We start from the raw sequence: 21,518 nt of genomic DNA on the forward strand, positions 1-21,518 counted from the left end.
CGGTTAATTGTATCACAGCAAATGCCAGGCGTATGCTAATTCGAAAGCATGTATAATATACTCCAGTAGTATGCACTCTGCCGTCTCCTAGCCGGTATGTAAATGAAAATCCAAGTTTCCTACACTGCGGTGTTTGTATTCCCTCCCAATGGACTAGATGGTAGAATTTCGCTCTGTTGATATAACCGAGAATGACGATACGCTTCGCCATTTCCGCATTGATGACGATGCAACTGTGATTCGTTACGCGGTATATGACGATTAAATCACCAGCCACAAGCTCGTCGCAGCTTTTTGCAGTATTCCCCGCGCAGATCGAATCGGTCTGGTTATATCTTCGTCCGCACCATTATAAGGGAATTGAACGGCGTTTGTAAATTTCGCTCCACGATCGATACGCTCTCGTGGTCGTACAGGCCGAGCGGCTTTACCATGGTAGTTTACGTCGCTCCGAGTACTGGACATGTTATACAAGGTTCAGGATGATGTCGCGCTAATGCACCGGCTTTGTTGTGATTTGTGTACAGTATCTCCTCGGTGTACGCGCGGCCCGGATACTTCGACAATGCTTTAGGCTCAGTATAGTCGAAGGCAGAAGTTACGAGCGTGATGGGAGTACAGTTAATAAATGGGAACCGATTACCGCGTATTACGTGCTCCGTTGCGAACGGCAAGTTTGTTCGCCAGTAAAATGATAAAGGAGAGTGCAAAGAGCATGTTACATTTTACCAAGGAATATTGGCACATCGAGAGACACATGTTGTACGTTACATTTCATGATAATGCAAAGAGCTATTCTATTACACGTGAATGTGATCTACGTTTAATTCTCTATGTTATAGAGAAGTAATGTGACTGTCTCTTTCTCTCTCTCACGTATACTCTCTTATACACACATTTAAATAAGCAAGTATTTGCTAAACCAGTTGTGTATGTAGCTTTTCTTAGCATCTCAATTCTGCATTAGCTACTTTTCTTTATTTTACTTCAGTTTTCACTTTTATAATCATTATTTTATATATATTTCATTACTTAATTCATTTTATTGCTTCTTACAATAATTATATTGTAAATATGTACGAATTATGTCTTAACGCTTGAGAGAACTCATCTTAGAGCACTTGATAAATAGCGATCTCTCTCTCTCTCTCTCTCTCACTCTCTCTTCTTCGCAAGCTATGTTGAAAGTGCTCATCAATAAGCTGAACAACATTGTCAAAACTACAAAAATTGTTAACGTAATCGCGTGGGCAGATTATCCTTCGAAATGTAGAAGACGAAATGAAAGACATGGGGATAGTGACTGCAGTACATGAATATTCCATATGTAAACGCTTGCGCAATGCAGCCGCCACTATTCACTTCGAATAGTACACCAAGTACTCCGTACGTCACTGTCCGCTTTGGCCAGGTCAACCTTTTCCAAAGGCAGGCTTCCGCAGAGGCGACACGGTCCGCGCGCGTCGTGTCTACAGGCCAGGAACTCGAGGAAGGAGAGTGAGTCGCCGCCGCGACGTTTCCTATTTACGGCACTTCCTAGCGAGCTAAATTAACCAGGAATGTCAGCGATCCTTATCCCCCGACGTCCTCGCATTTTGCGTCGCCCTAGAGTACCGCTTGCGACGTCGGGCGCCGGTTAAGCAAGCGAAGGAGAACGTTCTCCTCTGCCTCTACGTGACCAAGCAGATAAGAAGGCGAGAACGTCGTTAGTCTCTCGCTGAGAAACGGAAGAACGTCCTCGTGCACGCGAAAACCGTCGCTATACCGCCACCGTCGTCGAGAGATTATCGGACGTACTTCGTTTACAAATTTCCTAGAACTCCTCATGCCTAACACAGGGATGCTTCTTTATCGCATTATTTAGCATTTCTCAACGATTACGAATATACCGTCCTCAGAGATTTGCACGTTTTAAGATTTAAAAGAGATGATGAATTTAAAAAGCAAAATTTTACTATAGTCTTCATGATCATATTTATCGTTAGATGCAATCTTATCGTACGTTCTGTACACACGAAAAGAACGTTTTATTAAAGTATCTAAAAATTTAGCTTAACACAGATCTGAAAATAATTTTGTTGAATTATTAAAATGATGTAGGTCGCTCAAACTGATTATCAGAATATTAAAACTTTTGCAGCACAGTTCATCATGTTTGAGTTACCTACATAATTATGTTGATGATGGTTCAACAAAATTATTTTCAGATCTGTGTCTACCTAAATTTGTAGATACCTCAGCAAAATCGTTCTTTCCATGAATGTTCGCTTCAAATGTACATAATAATATAAATATCAGAGAGAAAACAGACTTTCTATAATAACCGAAGAAAAGAATCAATAATGCACCAACGAAAATTCCAGCCGCCTTGATTCTTCTAATTTAGGTCTTTCCTAAAGGTAGAAGCTTCGTAAATTCCTCTAATGCAATTGATCGCGATGTTGCACGGCCAGATGTAGAATTTCCGCGATGCATTTACTCTTTTAGTCGAACACGATCCTGCAGGTGTAGAATTACTTGAATACTTCGAATACTTCCATTTGCTCATTTCTATACATTATATTTCAATGTATATTTTATCTTTACTACGAAACATGTGTCTCATTAACGTTCTTCAGCTTCCTATATTCATAAAAATTTGTAGCGTAATTCATGTAACATTTTTATAATTGAAAACAAAATTCGGTTTGTCTAACTTGAATCAACGTTATCTTTTTAAAATGTATGAACAAATTTATGTTGTCGTTTAAATTATTCCATTTAGTATTTCAATTATCCACCGTTGCGGGTGGCTTATTACATGTATATGCGCGTTGCAACAGAAGAAACTTGTTTCTAAATGTAGCACAGCGACACGGGATAATCACGTCAGTGATATTAATGACACGCGTTGTATATGACACATTACCAATGAGACTGCTACTTCTCTTGCTACAAGCATTATTAACTTGTTGGGCGTTTATATTAGCGGTGTAATTAAACATTCGAGCCGAGTTATTGCGATCTGTCACAGATAATTCGCATGGATGATGCGAGCAGAAAAAGAAAAATAGGAGTTCCCAACAAACGCTTCCTTTTAGGGTTTTCCATTAACAGGCAGGCAAAATCTTTTCAAACAATTATCGTGAATGTAATATTGCTCGTGCAAATTTTTAGAAGACTTGCAATTTAATTTCAGAAGGTTATTTCGCCTTAACAAAGAAATTCCCGTGCTCAGCTATTTTTCCTCTTCTTTTTTTTTTTTTTAATTCTCTGTCTCCCCATACCACTTCTTACGCGGACGCTAATAAAATGGCCATGTATGATACGGCTGGTTATGAAAAAATTGGCGGATGGTTACGTCCGGCGATATATATGTATGTCTGCGCTTGGACAATGGTCGACCGCACGGTCAACTCGGAAAGAAAGAAAAGAAGATACGTAAATAAATAATGCGAGAGGTTATTTCATGGCGATATACAACGCCCGCTGCTTATAGACTGCTTTCCAACTGCCATGAAACTGCACAAGACGTTTCTATATATAGTGCTTTCGCGTTACCGATGCTTCGTATACCCGTGTTTAGCCGCACGGATCCATAGTTCTTTTATTCTTCCCGACAGTGGAGCGCAATAACTTCTGGTTACAAATAGATTGTTGCGCACGTATTAAAAATTCCATTGTCGCTCTATAAATATGAGACATCTTTAATATAGAATAATACATCCCGTACTATGAATGATACGCAATTTCGGCAAATTGATTGTCATCCCTTCGAATTTTGACTCAATCATTGGTAGTATATAACCATAAATGTAACAGATATAAACTAAAGACTCTATAATAGAGTCTGGATATGAGCAATTTTATCAAAACAAGAATGAAAAAGAAGAATAAATTGTCTCTTTTTATATAAGACATCTTATTCTAACTTATACTATTTTATTCATTCCAACTTACTAAAGTTAACAAAAACAATGAGCTAATTAAAATTATCTCATGGCTAGACTCTGTTATAGGGTCTCTAATATAGACTATTCTCTTATCTTAGTATCTGTACTCCATTTTAAAAAATTGAACATTTCTCTTCGACTCAAGTCGTCTCACTTTTTATAAATCGATAGTGACAATTTCATAGAAATGTACAACCTATTCTTATTACGGCTATAATATCGAGAAAAGTTTCTGGTTAAAAGAAACGAACAAATCAGAAGATTCTAATTATATAAATAGAATATTCTGGTTATCTAAATTAGAATTATAATAGATTTAATCAGAAATATAATTTGTCCACTTATTAGAATTCCATTTAATGTAAACAGACACTTTTTCAGTGTGGTGAGGTGAAGTTCTTGAAAACATTGCGATGTGGAAGACGATGCGGCGCCAAGGCGGTTTATAATGTTTATCTCATAATACGTCGTCTTTCTTCGTGCAAAATGGCATGGCCGTTAGTCTTTCACGGGGACACATTAGCACCCTCCGTGCCGCGCTCCTATAACCGATGAACAGCCACGCCATCCTGAAGAAACGCTAGACGATGATGCTCACCCTCACCGTTAACTTTTGGCTTGTTCCCCATCTTGCTCATACTTTACGTTTACAACCTAACTACGTATAGAGTGCCGTCTATAATCTCCCTAGAAGTGGGATATCAATTCTAATAGATTTAAATCTTTCGCTACCATCCCCCGATTTTCTACCTTCTGGCGTCATTCCGATCTTACACCTCTCGTAGATAACGTCATTTCTTCCTGTCCTGACGATCTACGCGGAATAAGTTCGCCGCACGAGAATTCATTCATGGAAAGGAGAGGTAAGCAAGACGTATGAGCCACCGCTCATCGAAGCGACGGAACTAAAAGGGTGATTTTTAGAATACTCGGTTAGAAAGTTCGTCAGTTAAGGATTTGCTGCGTACGACTCGGTACATTCGATGGAAGGACTATGTGCCGTTTGATTCTATTTCCTTGGATACACGTGATTTAAGTTTAGCAGGATAGATCGCGAGCGAGAAACCATTTTTTAAAAAAGAAGAAAAAGTTTCATTTAAAAATGTAGAAGAAAAAGTTTCATTTAAAAATGTCGTACTAGAACAGAAAAATATCTGCGATCGACTTTGACATAATTTTTCACTGGCTGAACGTATTGGCCGCTCTTTTAGCTGACGCCAAAGTACAGCAATCCTCTATGACGTGGACCGTTGGTTCGCAATGGCGATCAGTGACCTTTCCGAAGCAGGGCGGGTCGGAGATCGTTTCGGAAGGGATCTACAGAGAGACTGGTTAAACGGCATAACGTGCCGCCCTTTAAGGGCGCTTCCACAGGAATGCGACGCCGGGCTGACGACGTGACACGCATCGACGAAGCGCGATGCGCGGCGCATGCTAATGCTGGAAATCTGAAACGTCAACTAGAGCAACGCTGCTGCAACGACGACGCGGAACGCCTACCGGGATTTCGTGGAGATTCAATTCGGTTCTGTACACCAACGCGGCCCGCGTTCGTGACGATTTGTGCCGGACTAAAGCACTAGCTAGTAGAACGAGGAAACGTTCATATTATGTCTCGTTGCTATTTACCAAATATGATTAGAACCGCATAATACATAGATGCAAAATTCTTTTTCATAATAATACATCTTAGTAAATTGTAATAGTACCGTTGCCAATTAAGGTTCCTCTTCACTCATCACTGCTATCTTAGATTGTAACTTAGATTGTCAGAAGTGAGGCAATAACAATCTTTATGAAATATATTAATATGAAAATTGTTTCAATAAAATAATACAATCAATAGAACAGACTTGTAAAATATAATTCTTCTCTTGTTTCGTTAATTATCTAGAAGTGAATTTTGCACACATGAAATTAGCTATGTTCATAGTTATGATAAACTCAAATTAATTATATACATATACAGAAAAAATATGATTTAATTTCTCCTCGAAACAAGAAGATAGTTCTCAGTATATTTCATAAATCTATTCTATCAATTACAAAAATATTATTTTATTATAAAATATTGTATCTTTAAATTCAAATATAATTTGTGAGAATTTTTAGTGTGTGTTTTCTCACTTCTGACGTTACAATTTGAGTTAGTAGTGATGAGGAATCTTAAATCAAATCCATTTATGCTTCTAGTAAAGAAACCACTTATATCTCTTGTTTAATTAATTTTAACTTTATTTACATATTGTGTTAAAAACTATAATTACAATCTTTCTCGCGTAATGTTTCACTAATCGTGTCCAAAGTTTACAATTAGCTACAGAAAGAACTATAACATAATAGAAATATACGCGATATATTAAATATGAAAAGAAATTTTACTTTTCTTTAAAAATTAAAAGTACTTTTTTTTAATACTATACAACATGGAATATGTTGGAAAAATTATTGCGAAAGGTTAAACATGAAACAATAAGTATAGAAATCGAAGGAGGTGGACACTGTTGAGTAATTGTCAGAACCGCATATTGGCAGTTGTCCGGCGTCGCTTATAACTAATCGTTGAAATACGCGCAAATATTTATTTTCCAGCTGTCAGGAGCATGCCACTTCGCCTGGTTTCTCCCTCGACTCCGAAGGCAAGGCGGACAGCCTACCTACCTATGAGAGCTTCCGAGAAATACGACTCTTGGATGCATTCGAGCCGATGTGTGCACACCGTGCACTCTCTCGTGCTGTTACCGCACAGCCTTTATTTATGTTTCTCTCTGCACAGTTGCGCACGCGTTCGGCAAAGCAAATCAAAATGTTTTCTCGAGTCTCGGATTCCTTCTCCGCCTTCTTTCGCAGTTAGAATTGGTACACCACCAGTACCACAGTCCGTTATTAATCCAGAGATTGATTGTTCATTTTGTGTGTTTCAATCTGTCATATTCACCTGTACTTGTGTATGTGTAGAAAGAATCTTGATGGAAGCTACTTGATTATGCACACATAAATGAGAATTGTACGTGTCAGAATGTTGCGCGCAACATGATATTAACTCCATCAAGATTTGACACGTTTATCACTTTATATGAGTAAAATATTATATTTACGCGACAAGCTAAGAAAATGAGATACATTTGAGAGATTTTACGATTTATTAATAGAAATAAATTACTGAATTTAAAGGCGCATAAATTATACCCTTCTCGATTCGTTAAATTGAAGATCACGTTTCATGACAATCATTATTGTTGCTATACGAATATTTAACCTCTTTTCTTTTTATCTAAACAAAGCCGCGCTGCTTTTTGTACGCTGTTAAATATCGTTGTTTTGTATCCGTCGTAATGCGCGGGTCGTTTAACTAAATTTCGAACGCAAAATCGCGAAAATTCGCGTTCACCGGCGACTGGTGCCTCGCGGAATCGAATTATGAGGGACTGCGGCAGTCGGCGCTCTCCATGGATGCGAATTTTACTTCCGGGCACGCGGAGAGGTACAATAAAACAAAGATATTTGACGGACCAGAGCGAGAGATAGGGGCGAAGAGCACAAGCGGTAGTAGGATCGTAGTCTCCTCGTCGGTACCACACGAGGACGCATTCTGGTGTACAAGGGCAACGAAGGTGGTAGAGTAGGATGGGAGGAGACAGGAGGTTGGAAAGGCTATGAAATTACGGGTAGGTAAATGAAACTATTCCAGAGTCCCGTGCATGCAGCTGCCGCTGCGCTGTTACGTCGGTACCAGTCCAACCTGACCCAACAGTGCGGAAAGGACTTTTATTTTTATTTGCCTTCCGCTTTATTTTCGCTTTAATTTCTCCCTTTTCGTCGCGACGCTTGCTAATGGGAGGGAGGAATATCAGAGCGAACGGGGAAAGAAACATATACCAAGTGGATGGAATCGCCGGAGCTGTTAGCCGTACCTTTTCCTTTCCTTCGGACCCTGGACTCAATCTACCGAGAAAACTGCAATTCGTCTTTCGCCGATAAAATTAATTATCTTGTTCGCCTTCATTTCGTTCCACCATCCATAGTTCTCCTTCGTCGTGACGTACTTAGCTAGTAACATAAATTCTTATTTCTAGTTGCGGAAACCTGAAGATGGACGGTTACGTTGCCATTTAATCTTCATAATATGGTGTAGCAGTAGCTCACATTTGTAGCTCAACTATTCTCCGTTGCCGTATACAGCTATTGTTAAACAATGTACTTATTCGCGTATTACATTTTCAATCTCGTCAAGCTAATGTTCTTAACGGCACGTCGGATAAATGTCATGCATTCATCAGACGATGTTTAAACGACGATATTCGGCTGAAGGTTCAAACTTTCACGTAACGGAATACACGATTTAATGTAAGGTAAAACACATAAGCAGATGAAGAAAAAAATTTCGAATATTGAGATATCAGAAGGGAAAACGTCCGTTGGCGAACCTACAACGATTTTCACTTACTTCCTCGGGAACTTCGAATAGAGAATAGAGTTGGCATCCTATCATCTTCCGTCTGTACCGATTGTCTTTCGCTGCGGTGACTTTTTTTTTCTTTTACATACTTCGTTTCCTTGTGACTTTCTCATGCTGTAGAAGGTAGATATCCACGGAAACAGCATCAAGGCGGCGGCGCGTCCGACATCCTCCCTCACCTTGCGCTCATGTTCTCGTTCTCGCACAGAGCTACCCTCTTTCTCTCCCTCTATCTTGGGGTGGCATTGCGTCCCCTCTTCCCTGCCAACACCCCTTTTGCACCCAACGGCCCTGGCATGGCCCGCTTGTGCCGTCAGTCGAGTCCAGAGGACTCCGCGATTCGCACTTCGACTTTGGCGAGTTTTCCTATCAACGGATCGTCGCCAATTCTTACGCGATTTTTCGGTTATCGTCCTTTCACTTTTGCAATAATCCGTGGTAACTTTTCTCGGAGAATATAATTCGTTATGCAGAAGCAATGATCAATGCATTGTAGAAACTACCGTTAGTTATAATTTTGCTATCATTGTGACTAACTTGTTAAATATAATTTTAACGAGTGATTTTGACAAATTTTTTTAAAGAAAAGAAATTCCACGTTGTTTTTGTCAACGTGCAATCCAATGAGTGTGAAAAATACACCACAAACATCAGAGACATTAATATCCCATAATTTTGGCGCATCACGCATGTTTAAATGATTTGCACAAAAACGGAAAGAAGCCTCTCGCAGAACTGCATCTCTTAAGGTAATCTGATATTGAGTAAACAGAGTATACGTAAAGTGCACCATTCGAACGCCATATTGACAGGCGAACATGTGAGATCTCTTCCACTTTCTCGTCTCCATCGCAAAGCACTTCGGAGGGTGCCATCGGAGCACTTTGGCTGCAGGTTTAGCATAAGCAAACCAAAATAACCTATCGCGGCGTCAAAGCTGAACTGTACGCATTTAGCCGTAGCAAGGTCAACTTTAAGGCATCCATCTGATAAAATCCCAACAGAGTTGTCGGCCACAGGCAACAGATATACAGCAAATCCGCAGCACTTCTATCATGTTCAGAAATTTCAATTAAATTTAACTGCACTCGTATATTTTTTATTCAAGGCATTCACACATTCTGTGAGATTATACTACTGAATTATATTTTCGAATTATTGGAGTTCCAATTAATTTATTTTAATAAGTTCTGTTTAACAAATAGTCGTAAAGTAATTTCTGTAAGCGATCTGTAACTAAGATAAAAACTTGCTACTCCGACAACTGTTGACACATGATTCGAGCTGTGGCCTTGAAGAATTGCGTGACGTGGAACTTGAAGTTTTGTTAAAGTGTAAAAGTTGTGCGAAACTATACAAGAGTTGTTGAGAATTGGACGAACATATCAAATGTGAATTGTTCGAAAGAAAATGGTTTGTGATACGCGTACCCTTAATCAAATTTGGATTGCAAAATAAACGATAATGACGTTAGTTCGTTTGGCTTCGTGAAGAAATAGCAATGCTGGTTTTCTTCGTCTGGATCAACTAGTTTGAACATTTTGAGAAGAAACTTTACTCCAATATTATATATTCTGACTTTAGATAAATTACATTTCTTTGTACGATAAATTCATGACATTCCTTAATGATTATTTCGTGCAAAGATTAAAAACTACCCGAAAATTTCAAGGTAAGATCTGTTAAAAAAGATAATACCGATAATACATAATAATTCCGAGTTAAACGATAAGTCAAAATCAATTTAATTCTGCAATATTAATCATATTGCACTGATTTTATAGTATGATAAAACATATTAATTGCAGTTTTATTTTAAGAAAAATTTATTACTTTGCAGTATTATATATATATTTAATATTTAATATGTTTTACCTAGAGGGCAATTTAAATTTTTGTCTCTTTTTTCGTCATAATTTTTATTGCATGTATAACGTGTCACAATTTATTTGAAATGTAATATATATTACCGTTCAAAAGTAAGTTGCCCTCTTTGTTTTTCTTAACTAAATGAAGAATTGTGATTTTAATTTTCTTTTTTGATTTTTTAGATATTGAACTATAGTTCATTTATAAATAATAATGTTTGATAATTCAAAATTTTGTATTCAAAATATATAAAATATAGTAGCATTAGAAAGAATGTAGACTGAATGAGATACGTACAAAAGGCTGAAACAAATACTTTGAGCGGCAGTGAATGACATTTATAAATACAAATATATGTACGTATATTTACAAAATACTTTTATTATTAAATAAAAAAATAAAAATCATTGATAATTATTTTAAAATCTTTTTAAACAACTCTTTCTTAATTATAAAATCATAAATTAAAATAATATACTTTTTCTCCCTAAAATTGAATAGATAATAATGTAACGAAATACGATATCTTTCTCAGCACTTATGATTTAGTTTTACAAAGATATCAATGTTGTATGGATAAGCTAAACGGACTTTACATCTGTCTCAATGGTCGTGTCGTGCCAGTGGTAACGGGAATTTGCTTTGCTGCGGACTCACACGATTAAATTAGCCGTTGAACGTGAAACGTTATGCAGTCTGGCCATGACGTCGGCTTCTACTCTTTGGTCCTAGTGAATTACGTCGCTCGTTTTCGTATACAGACTCGCACATCTCACGTTTGCCTGCTATTTTACGGGACGCATATGTCGGAGTACACCGTGTCACATAATATTGCCTCAATAACGGGCGATAGGAGGGATGATCTGTGACGCCCGAGGGTTTATTACATCCTAACCGACCGATATTGGTCACTGGTCGATCGTGCAGCATCCAGAGGGCAACTCCGGAACGGAGTGAGGAAGGTAGACGGATAATGTTGCGGCGAAAAGCTAAAAAGAGAGGGATGCAAGCCTTCGATTATTTTACCGCTGGGTTTTGGCTCGTACTCTGTAACACGCGTTCTAGTTTATGGTGAGCCATCTCGATAACCGACTGTTTCATTGTGTGGCTGTCCAACCTTTCAATTGTACAATATACAGAGTTAGTTCCCTAACATTCTCTCGCTTTCTTCAACTCGGTGACAAACAACGAATATTTTTCGTGATCGGAGCGATGAAAATTATGCTATTTGTAGTCACATCATTGTAATAGTGATATTAAACAGATTATTTTTTGTTAAACTGTTAATTAATTTTATTATCAGTTTGATTATAGTGTCAATTATATCAATTATAAATTATCTTAATTATGTAACATTAAATGTTAAGAAATTTTGTATAAATATCTTAACAGAAGGATATATTTGTTTTATCCGGACCATGTCATTAGAATGATATTATTAAATCAGATAAATAAAACATTGCTACTGCACATATATTAACATTAAACGATAGATATTTGATAGACTTTCACTAATTAAAAACGTGATATGATCAATTAGAAACGATTCTAATAGATAGATAGACTTTCATGAATTTTCGATTCGATATAACTTAATAATCAAGTTCTAAGAAAAGAACAAAATTGAGACCATCGTCCGAAGAATTTTGTGTTCAAGGATGACATAAGATAGAATTTGCAACTACTAGATCACTCGAGGATGGCGAATCGGATCCTCTCACGAAGGACGTCCCGTCCTTTTCCAATATGTAGGATTTTCGATAAAGCCGTCGAGAATTTGCTGGTAGCAGTATATTCGACCAGTTCGACTTTCAGAAGTTCCGTCCCTGAAGTTCACCCTTTCATGCTGAAGAGCTCAGAAAAGGTTGTAAGAATCTTTGAAAGGTCAAAGCAGCAAACTTGCCTGGACGTAGATTTGAAAGAGAATGAACGGATATTTAAGGCAAAAAATTATCGTACCGCCGAAAGGATGTTTGCCGTTACGTCTTTATAGCAGGTTCTTGAATAACTAACGAAATAGAGTTGCGAATCTACGAGTGAAAGCAAATTTAAAAAATGTCTAACACAGTTAAATTTTTTATTTTTTTTTATAATAATATTTTAATTATACATACGCTGAAAAAAAAGATTGCTGCAACAATTTAGATAGTAAAATATGGCATTTTTTATATGCCATTTTTTGGTTGCAGCAGCAAATTTTTAGTTGCGTTAGCCTATCCGCAATGTCAGTATATAATTTTGATAGGCTAACGCAACTAAAAATTTGCTGCTACAACCAAAAAGTAGTCGCTGCAGCCATATAAAAATGCTGTGCCATATTTTACTATCTAAATTGTTGCAGCAATCTTTTCTTTTAGTGTACATATAGTTTGACGTGTGCACACATATTTCTATTTATACTTATATATTACACAGATAAAGAGACGCGACATGAAATTTGACGAATAATCAGGATTTATTTTTATACGATTAGCTATATTAAGTTACGTGAAATTTTTAAAACCAATCTCTCAGTAAACGTTATTTAATTTCATATAGAGTCTCATAATACAAACGAGAGTCATTTTTATCCTTTTTATACAGCGTCGGTAATTATTTTTTGAAGCGTATAACGTTTTTATCGAGAATGGATGCGAGTTGCTCTCAATAATTTTTTTTAATACAATAATAATACTAATTTTTTGAAGCATAAAGTTTTTATTAAAGCTGGATATTTTGTGTATTATTTTATTGTACAATTGGTACAGAAGAATAGACTGAAACAATGTTTAACAATGTTTATAATTCTATTTTATTTATCTTATTAGATACTTATTTATTTTAACCGTAACTTTATCATAAGAAAGAGAAATGAGCAATGATATATAACGTTCCATTTAAACTTTCAATTTAAAAAAATTTTCTAGATAAAAATTAAATCTCATTATGTTTTATCAATTTCAATTTTTCGTCATATTTCTTAAAATCTGCGTTATTTACAGACGTGCCTTTGAACTATAACCGGCCAACATCGTTGCATACATCATTCTAATCACAACAGTCGCGGTGCTTTATCGGCTGTTCAACATTTTCTCCGCTGATGAAAAATTTGAAGCGCTACATACACGAGCTATCTCAACCGCGCCGGTTATATTTCCCCGATATTGATTCCGTTCTCATATACACTCCATAAATAAGTTCCTCTGCCTTCCATATCTTAAGAACCAGGCGATAAATCTCTTTCCTCTTCTCTCTTCGGCGCGCCGGTGCGCACAGACTCGCTATACTCATTTTTTCGCGTCCGTTCGTTCGCATCTTCGCTTCTCTGAGTGACGAGCTATCGCATGAGCTCGTTCGTGAACGCTCGATGCACGAAAGAGAGACTTTCCGCGGAGCCGTGCATCAGATAGCAACACGTTTGGCTCCGGGTCTTTCGATCATCGAATTACCTGGTAACAACCGTAATTACCATAATCGCCGGAGACGTAGGTGCCTGAGGTGCCAAACTGATAAATCAGAGGCGTCGCGTCATGCTCGGGTGCGAACCAAGAGACATTATGTTCCACATCCGCTTCTCACTTCTCAAAGGATCGTTAAAAACCTGTTGAGAACGACTTGAGCGACGTATTGAATTTTAATTACACAAACGTGCCACGCGCGCGTAGTTTAACATTCTTTTTCTTAATTTATCTTGTAAACTCATTTAAAGTTTGACGATAAAGATTACATATTCATATATAAAAAAAGACGGTTTTGTTTAAAGTATCTAAAAATTTAATTAGATACAAATCTGAAAATAATGTTCTTGTCATCAAAATAATTATGACGCTCAAGTTGGTTGATATTAAAATTATTAGGACTCAAACTGGTTGTTAGAATATAAAACTTTTACATCATGCTTGAGGGACTCCTACATTATTTTGATGATTCAACAAAATAATTATTTTCAGATTTATCTAGCTAAATTTTTAGATGCTTCAGTAAAATCGTTCTTTCCGTGTATAATGCAATTGTTAGTTAATTCTTACTTAGCTCAGATTTGTTCGAGGAGTCTTAAACCTTCCCGTTGAACAATGAACAGCAGTAACTATGAAGTCTTTGTTGCTATTGAAGAAAGAAAATCGTCGATGTATGCATTTTCAAGTGGAGATTGTATCCAATTCAGAGCCCCAATATCATTTATTGTATCGATCTTAACAATGAGATTGGTATTATATAGACTTAATCTACATTTACAGAGAACGTCGTATAAAAGAATTCATTAAATTCTGTAATCCTAATTATGTCTGGTCAGCGTCTTTCCACGCAGGTACTTTAGTTAGCGTGTGTCCGCCCATTATTATTTTGTCCTCGTTGTAATCTCTCTCAAGATCTTTGACCTTGATCAGTATGCTGGACTACGATGTCGTCATTTACCGCCAGATTGGAGACCGCAGGAGCATGCCTCTAACGATGCCGTAATTTCCGAGGACTTTCCAATCCCGCTAATAAACTTCGCGACATGACGAGCGAGATCACGATTTTTATTGAGACATAATTCGATCGGCAGATTGCAAAGGTCACTGTAAATTAACTCGACGATCGGTCAGAAATTTTGTCCTTCGTCCGAAGACTCAATCTTGCAAACCTCTTAGCAAGCCTGTTTGATATCTTATCCGGTCAGTAAACTATTTGGACGGCAAAAACACCCGCGAGAAAGATCCGTTGTATTCCCTCGCCATTTTTACGCGCGATCAATTATGGCGGATGTTAACAGAACTTGATCGTCGCTCGTAAACAACGCTTTAATGGCAACACGGTAATGGTCGACGCACGCGCTTGGTAGCTGACTTGTGCCCTGTAACGTGATCCGCGGATAATTCATGCTGACGGTATAAGTGACCGTCGCCGCGTTTAACGTGGGACGTTTATTACGGAACATTTCTGTCGGACGCTCATTTTCTACGGATGGAAGATTCGTCTTCCCGGCGAAACGTAAATCATCGTTCCTCTGCAGGAATGCATTCCGAAACATAAATGTCAAAGCACGCCTCCCGTCGCTGTTACTCGTACAAAAATCATAAGCATTGAGTGAATTTTGCAAGATAGTTTTTGAAAACTTCAAAGTTCTTGAAAATTATTACTTTGCATTATTCAATGTGGATTACAAGTTCGTATAAATGACATTTAATAATGCATAAGCTCTCTCTTTCATTTAATAAATCTTTTGTTTGTTTCATTTCAATATCTGCATACACTGAAAGAGCAGTTTTGCTGAATACTTTAAAAATTTAGCTACAGATCTGAAAAATAACTTTGTTGGAGTATCAAAATTAGGATGACAAAATTGCTTGCTAAAATATCAAAACATTTTGCAGCATCACTCATCATGCTTAAGATTTTTGTAAAATTATTCTGATGGTCCAACAAAATTATTTTCAGATCTGTATCTATGCCAAATTTTTTAATTCTTCAACAAAATTTCTGCTGCTCTTTCAGTGCAGTAACATTCGCTTTTAATATTGGAACCATCAGTGGTACCATTTTGTTAATCATTTCAATTTTTTTTTAATTAAATAAAAATTATTGAAAATATGTGAATATAATACAAATACTTTTAACGATATAAATAATTAAAATAACTCTTCACTAACCGACAACAACAAAATTACACAAATTAGCACCTTCGATAGTTCTAGCGGGATATTATCGACGATTTTAGTGTTAAAATTAAAATATTTACAAGATAAAAAATGAAAATTCATAATTGGCAAAATTAAGCTTTGCAAAATTAACGAATTCCGACATAGTGCATAATATAGCTGCTAATATAAATTCAGATGCATCAATCATTAATTGCGCGGTTATCGAACTTTATACTATAAAAAGCGAAGTTTTTTTTTTTAATATACGTTGATATTTTCTATGACGTATCTCTATATTACTGAAATGTTACAAAAATTAGTCGCAATATAGCGGGTGGCCTTAATATAAGCTTATTATGGATTCAATTTACATGAAGATTATCAGTAGCGAGAAGTTTCTCAAAGTAGTTCGCGTAGATTATCCGATAAAGAGCGAAGTAAGCTGTCACGGTCGGACGTGCCCAATCGACGGAACTTCCTGTTTGAATCGATTATTAATTGCTAGCACGTGCACCACGTGGCTTCTATCTGCATCCTGGATGAAGGACCGAGCGCATCGCGAGCATTTCGGCGGCCGATAAGGTTATGCCCGTCCACCAGCTACTAATTAGCAGTTGATTGACTTCCTCCTCCTCTCGTCTCTTGCCTGTATAGATGCAACTTGAATTAGAACTCGGAACAGCCATTATTATGATGGTTTAACAGAGTCTGAGCGATGTGTGTGAATGTGCAGATTACATATAGCATATATTTAATACTTGAAAAGAATAGATACAAGTCTAAGGTAATCTCTACATATTTGCTTAATAAATATTCACATTTTTATAATAAAATATTTATAATATAAGTAACTATTTAAAATGCAAGAATACTCTTAAATATTACTTAAAAATATAGTTAGACATATGTATTGATAAATATTATGTACATTAATAATCTTTTGAATCTTAAAAGACAAAATCTATAAATATAATATTTTAACATACGATTAAAATTAACAAACTGATAAATCTTTTTTTATCGTCCGTTTTGTGCGAGAGACAATATTCTCTCGTACATACAATGTTAGCATTATTTATATGCATCCTATCGTTATTGTCGCATATCGAGAGCAGACAGCGTGCTCGATTACTCGTCAACGAATCAATAAACTGTTGAAATAAGTTCAATATGCAGCACAGATATTCTATTATTTTTTCGGATACGTTTGCATTGATTATTTGATATTGTACAACTGTATATAGCTTTCAATATATTTTCAGTTTATTCGTTGATAAAGATAGAAGTTATTCGATCTATGGGAAAACCGCGAATAAAATAAATCTGAAAGTGTACATATGTTAAACAATTGATATATAATATATAATGTACATACGTATGTAAACAATTATACTTATATATAAGATAACTGATATTAAATACAAAGTTTATTTTTTCCATGCGCTTATTAAAATTTTTATTAAAACTTGATTCACACACAATACTTTTTCATTACGTTCAAATACGAATTAGAAAGGAAAGCAATTATTAGCGTAAATCCGTAAATATCTACATAGTACAATCGTCCTTTAAATAATTATTCGCTATTTGATAATTTGAATAGTACGCGGCCAAACTCCGAGTAAATGCCTAGTAATGCTTACGGTTCGATGCCATTCCGGGCAGGTCAGTCCTTCGATTATCATGCCTCCCGCATCGCGCGTGCACGAACCGTTGGAATATGGTTAATGAGGGAAATCGATTGATCGACAGTTACATTGTAATCAGATTGACAGAGCGGCAATGGTGGATGACACGCTCATCGACTTGTCAGAAAAACAATTGGCCGTTAATCACTTTTCGATTACACGGAGAACGACCCTGTCGTCGCTAGTGGATGAAGTGCACGACAATGGACAATGTAATCCGAAGGTATAGAGAGTTACCACCGATCTTTTACTTTCTATTTTTGCGTATTGTATTCTATATTTTGTATTAGTTCATGAAATTCTCTTATCTTCGTAAAAGTCGCCATATAAATATCTCATTAACAATAATTAGTACCATTAATTTGTTTTACGTAGATAAAATCAGTACAAATTAACTCTTACTTTTTCAAAAAAGGCCGAGTTGAAATTTTGCTCCTATTTGGAACCTTAGTTTTAGGACGTATGTAGACTCTAAAGATTTATAATAAGGTTCTAATCTAATGAATTGAGTTCCTATATTGAGCTTGTAAATGGCAGTCGAAAAATTTCCTATTTTTAGGTTCAAAAGAAACTTTCTAAGTAGAAGTTATATTGATTAAGAAATATTAAGAAAGGTCCTATTTGATTGTTCAAATATCAAAATAGGCTTTAATAAGGTTTAACTGAGGTTGACAGAGATTCAAAGTAGAACTAAAATTTCGACTTGGGAAGGGCGCTAAGAATATACGTGCTTCTCGAATAAAATCTAAACCAATTTGTCCAACCCAATTAATAGTAATTTTTTTCTTCAAGGATATTCTTATTGAAGGTCTTCTTATTCCAACCCAAGTAATGGCAGCTTTAATTCTCTGTCAAAAATTATTACTTTTCGAAAACAACTGTAATGTAAAGTGATATCATCTTCGTTATTTTAGGTTTAATCATTATTTTGTTTTATTTAGATAAAATATCTTTAAATAATTAACAAAAGTGCATGATTATTTGCACGAATATTTTGAGATTGTATGAATATTTAAATAAACATAAGTTTAATTTGCGTGACATATAAATATCATTTGCTGTAGTTATCATTTTAAATATTAAAATTTATTTTTCATTTTCACATATTGATTTCTTAATTACAGCTTTTCTCAACGAAATCACTTGATTAAAAATTTTTTTCATAATAAATTCGTGGAAAACGTAATGCCCTAAGTGCCAATAATTGACGTTGATGCGGTTCAACGTTCTTCTTTCATTAAATCTTGTCCTCCGAGGAAGAAGCGCGTTTGAATGTGTAGAAAAGAAGGGTGACGCGGATTATAGCATGACGGTTGAAATAAGTTAATAAACAATTGCTTAAACAAGACTACAATAGCGTCGCGATATTGGCTGCCACGTTGCTAATGATGACTGACAGCGCTTTTATGAAAATACTCACATGCGCCTTGGATAGGATTGACACGGAGGAAGTGAGCCAAATGTTGCTATAACAAGTAACATCTGTTTCTAATATTTTAATAGATATTGAAATTGAAAAGTGAGTTTATAATTATACTATTATAATCTTTTTTGTCAAGTTACTTATTCGTCAAATAAATTGACTAAAAGTAGATAAGTCGATAAAATGTAGGAAGCACATGAGGATATTTTAAGTGTATCAGAATATTCAGCGTTCTTCAAAATAATCTGAAGCAACCTATTTGCAGCGGTTTGCATTTAATATTTCAATAAATCATCATATGCGTGACACGTATCTTAAAACCTATCTACAAGGTTTTCTACGAACACCTGCAATTCACGCATATCTATTCCATGACTCAAGGGGCGGTTAGTGTGACCGGTGTGACGCCTTCTTTCATGAATCATCCTTCGTCCGACCCTTCCGAACCAAGTCAAATTAATATGCTGCGATAGACGCTAACACCCGCGGTGGCCACTATAATAATGAACGACGAAGGCGACGACAGCGCGTGTGGGCACCATCACGTATGCTCGTCGCTTTCGTAAAAAACGCAACCGTTCACTCGAAAACCACTTCCGCGAGAAAGTCACACCGTTCGACGAGAACCATAAAGTGAAGGAAATAGCGAGAGAGAGGTCAAACCCCCTTCGGCTGCGACGTAATGGCTCCTTATTCAACGGTAGATAGGTAAGGTCTTCACCTTACGAGACGCGCCGGATAATGTTTATACGTATAGAAAGATGTTTCCTCTCCCTCGCACGTTACGTACATGATAATGGAGATGGGCGAGGTCCTCGCGTTTCTGTCGCCGGATGTCACGCGGTGCGTCAGACGACACGTTTCGTGCAAAGTGACCGCACGCATCGACATTTCCTACGGCGCGACACAATGATGATGAGATAGCCGGTGTAAGGGAAAAACTTTGCATTGCGACGATGCACGCGGATGTTGTTGCACAATCCTTTCCGGTGTCTCACGCAGCTCGATAAGGCAAAAAGTAACGAAATGAAATTGAAAGAAAAGAATTGCCGGATACGCAACTCTTATATATATCGGATAATTCCAACTCTGGAATTTAAAAGTTTTGTTCTACTGCACGAAAGATTTGAAGACTTGAGAAATTGGAAGAATGTGGAATTAAAATCCTTTATTCGCACCGCGAATTTAAGACGTTGTATACTATTTTTATAAACATTCGAATGTATTGTGTTCGACCGAATGCACACCCAGAGGAAGGTTTCAAAATTTCTTTAATTTGAATATAATTTCTTTAAATCAAACAAATTTTTTTATTTGATTTTAAAAAACAATGTTCAAATCGAAGAAATTTTTTTCTTTAACCGTATAGCAAAGAAACATTTCTTTAAATCGAAGAAACCTTTCTTTGAGTATGCAAGAACATTTTCCACGATACTAAAGTTGAAGCACAATAATAAATCTCGGTCAAGAAAACAATATTCGCACGCTTTAACCAGCATATCCAGGAGATATTATCCCTTACCAGTCGTCGAATTTTTAACGAAGAGAGAAAAGAAAAATAGTTTAGCTGATCCAGAGAAACTGCGATGATTTGCATGATTGCGGGAAGAATGCAGCGACCAGAGTCCAACGGTACAACCGACACGAAGGAGTCGCTAGGACGATGTGTGCGGCAGTAGAAAATAAATCTGCACTCTCCGTGTCGTGCAACGTGCAATTTTAAAGGCTGCAACGGCGACGTAAAGAGCGTGAAACACCGCGGAGAGCCGCCCCGAGAGATAAAAGTGTACGTACAACGCAAAACCGGCAAAACCATCGCGAAACGCATTTCTGCGCGCGCTTCCACGTGTCGCACGTGGCGGCTCTTTTGGCGCTCGCGCATCCTGGCCGCGGTTATTTTTGGTTTTCGCGTTATCTACGCGTGTGACGCGCGCCCGGTGCATCAATATTCATTAATCCGCGGATGAATGTATGTATATTTATACGCAGATTGGATCGACTACGCCGAAGAGGTCGTGTCGCGTATAAAATGGGAAAGAGGAAAAAGAAAGTCACGCCGTACGAAGTTTCGCCGGTCGATTACCTGAGAGTGCTACATTATGTACCAGATCTATGCGTCCATGTATTGTTCTGCGCGAGTCGAGAGTGCGCTCGCGTCATAGAATTTGATTAGGGGATGCAGCAAACATCCGTAAGGAGTAACGTGACTTTGTTAAGTATAAACTGAAGTGGCTGCACTTCTGATCGAACAAAGTTGAGAAAAATCTCCATATTTATTTCCATAGCGACGAAAAATGGTGCTATAAAATGTTATTACTTGCCGATTATTGATTGTTGCTTACTGTTACGAAATTAGTCGAATCTAGTGTTTTTAAATGTTTAATCAAAGTTAATAATTATCTGTAACCTATAAAGTCTGTTAGATAATTAGAAACAGTTAATTGTGTGAAAAATTCCAGTATACATTTCAATAAAATGAGGCCAAACACTCTTCGTAATGAACTCATTGAGACTCTGAAGAGTAAATAGGGAAATGCAAATAGG

At 36.8% G+C, this 21,518-nt stretch overlaps 1 protein-coding gene and 1 long non-coding RNA gene across 11 annotated transcripts in view; one reads left to right on the top strand and one right to left on the bottom strand.

Annotated features, from left to right (window-relative positions):
- Positions 1 to 21,518, top strand: part of Ten-m (teneurin transmembrane protein Ten-m) — a 569,521-nt gene that overhangs the window by 71,106 nt on the left and 476,897 nt on the right. Inside the window, exon 1 of one of the 10 annotated variants that reach the window (XM_087416178.1) lies at positions 7,776 to 9,140. The exons of the other annotated variants lie outside the window; for them this stretch is intronic. The gene's annotated coding sequence lies outside the window, so the exon portion shown is untranslated. Of the gene's footprint in view, positions 1 to 7,775; positions 9,141 to 21,518 lie in introns of those variants that run through there. 10 annotated transcript variants of the gene reach the window in all.
- Positions 1 to 21,518, bottom strand: part of LOC147906639 (uncharacterized) — a 289,343-nt gene that overhangs the window by 23,731 nt on the left and 244,094 nt on the right. The gene's annotated exons all lie outside the window — the stretch shown is intronic.

Source organism: Acromyrmex echinatior, chromosome 19, assembly GCF_024713525.1.
Source record: "Acromyrmex echinatior isolate Ae372 chromosome 19, ASM2471352v2, whole genome shotgun sequence".
Taxonomy (NCBI): Eukaryota; Metazoa; Arthropoda; class Insecta; order Hymenoptera; family Formicidae; genus Acromyrmex; species Acromyrmex echinatior.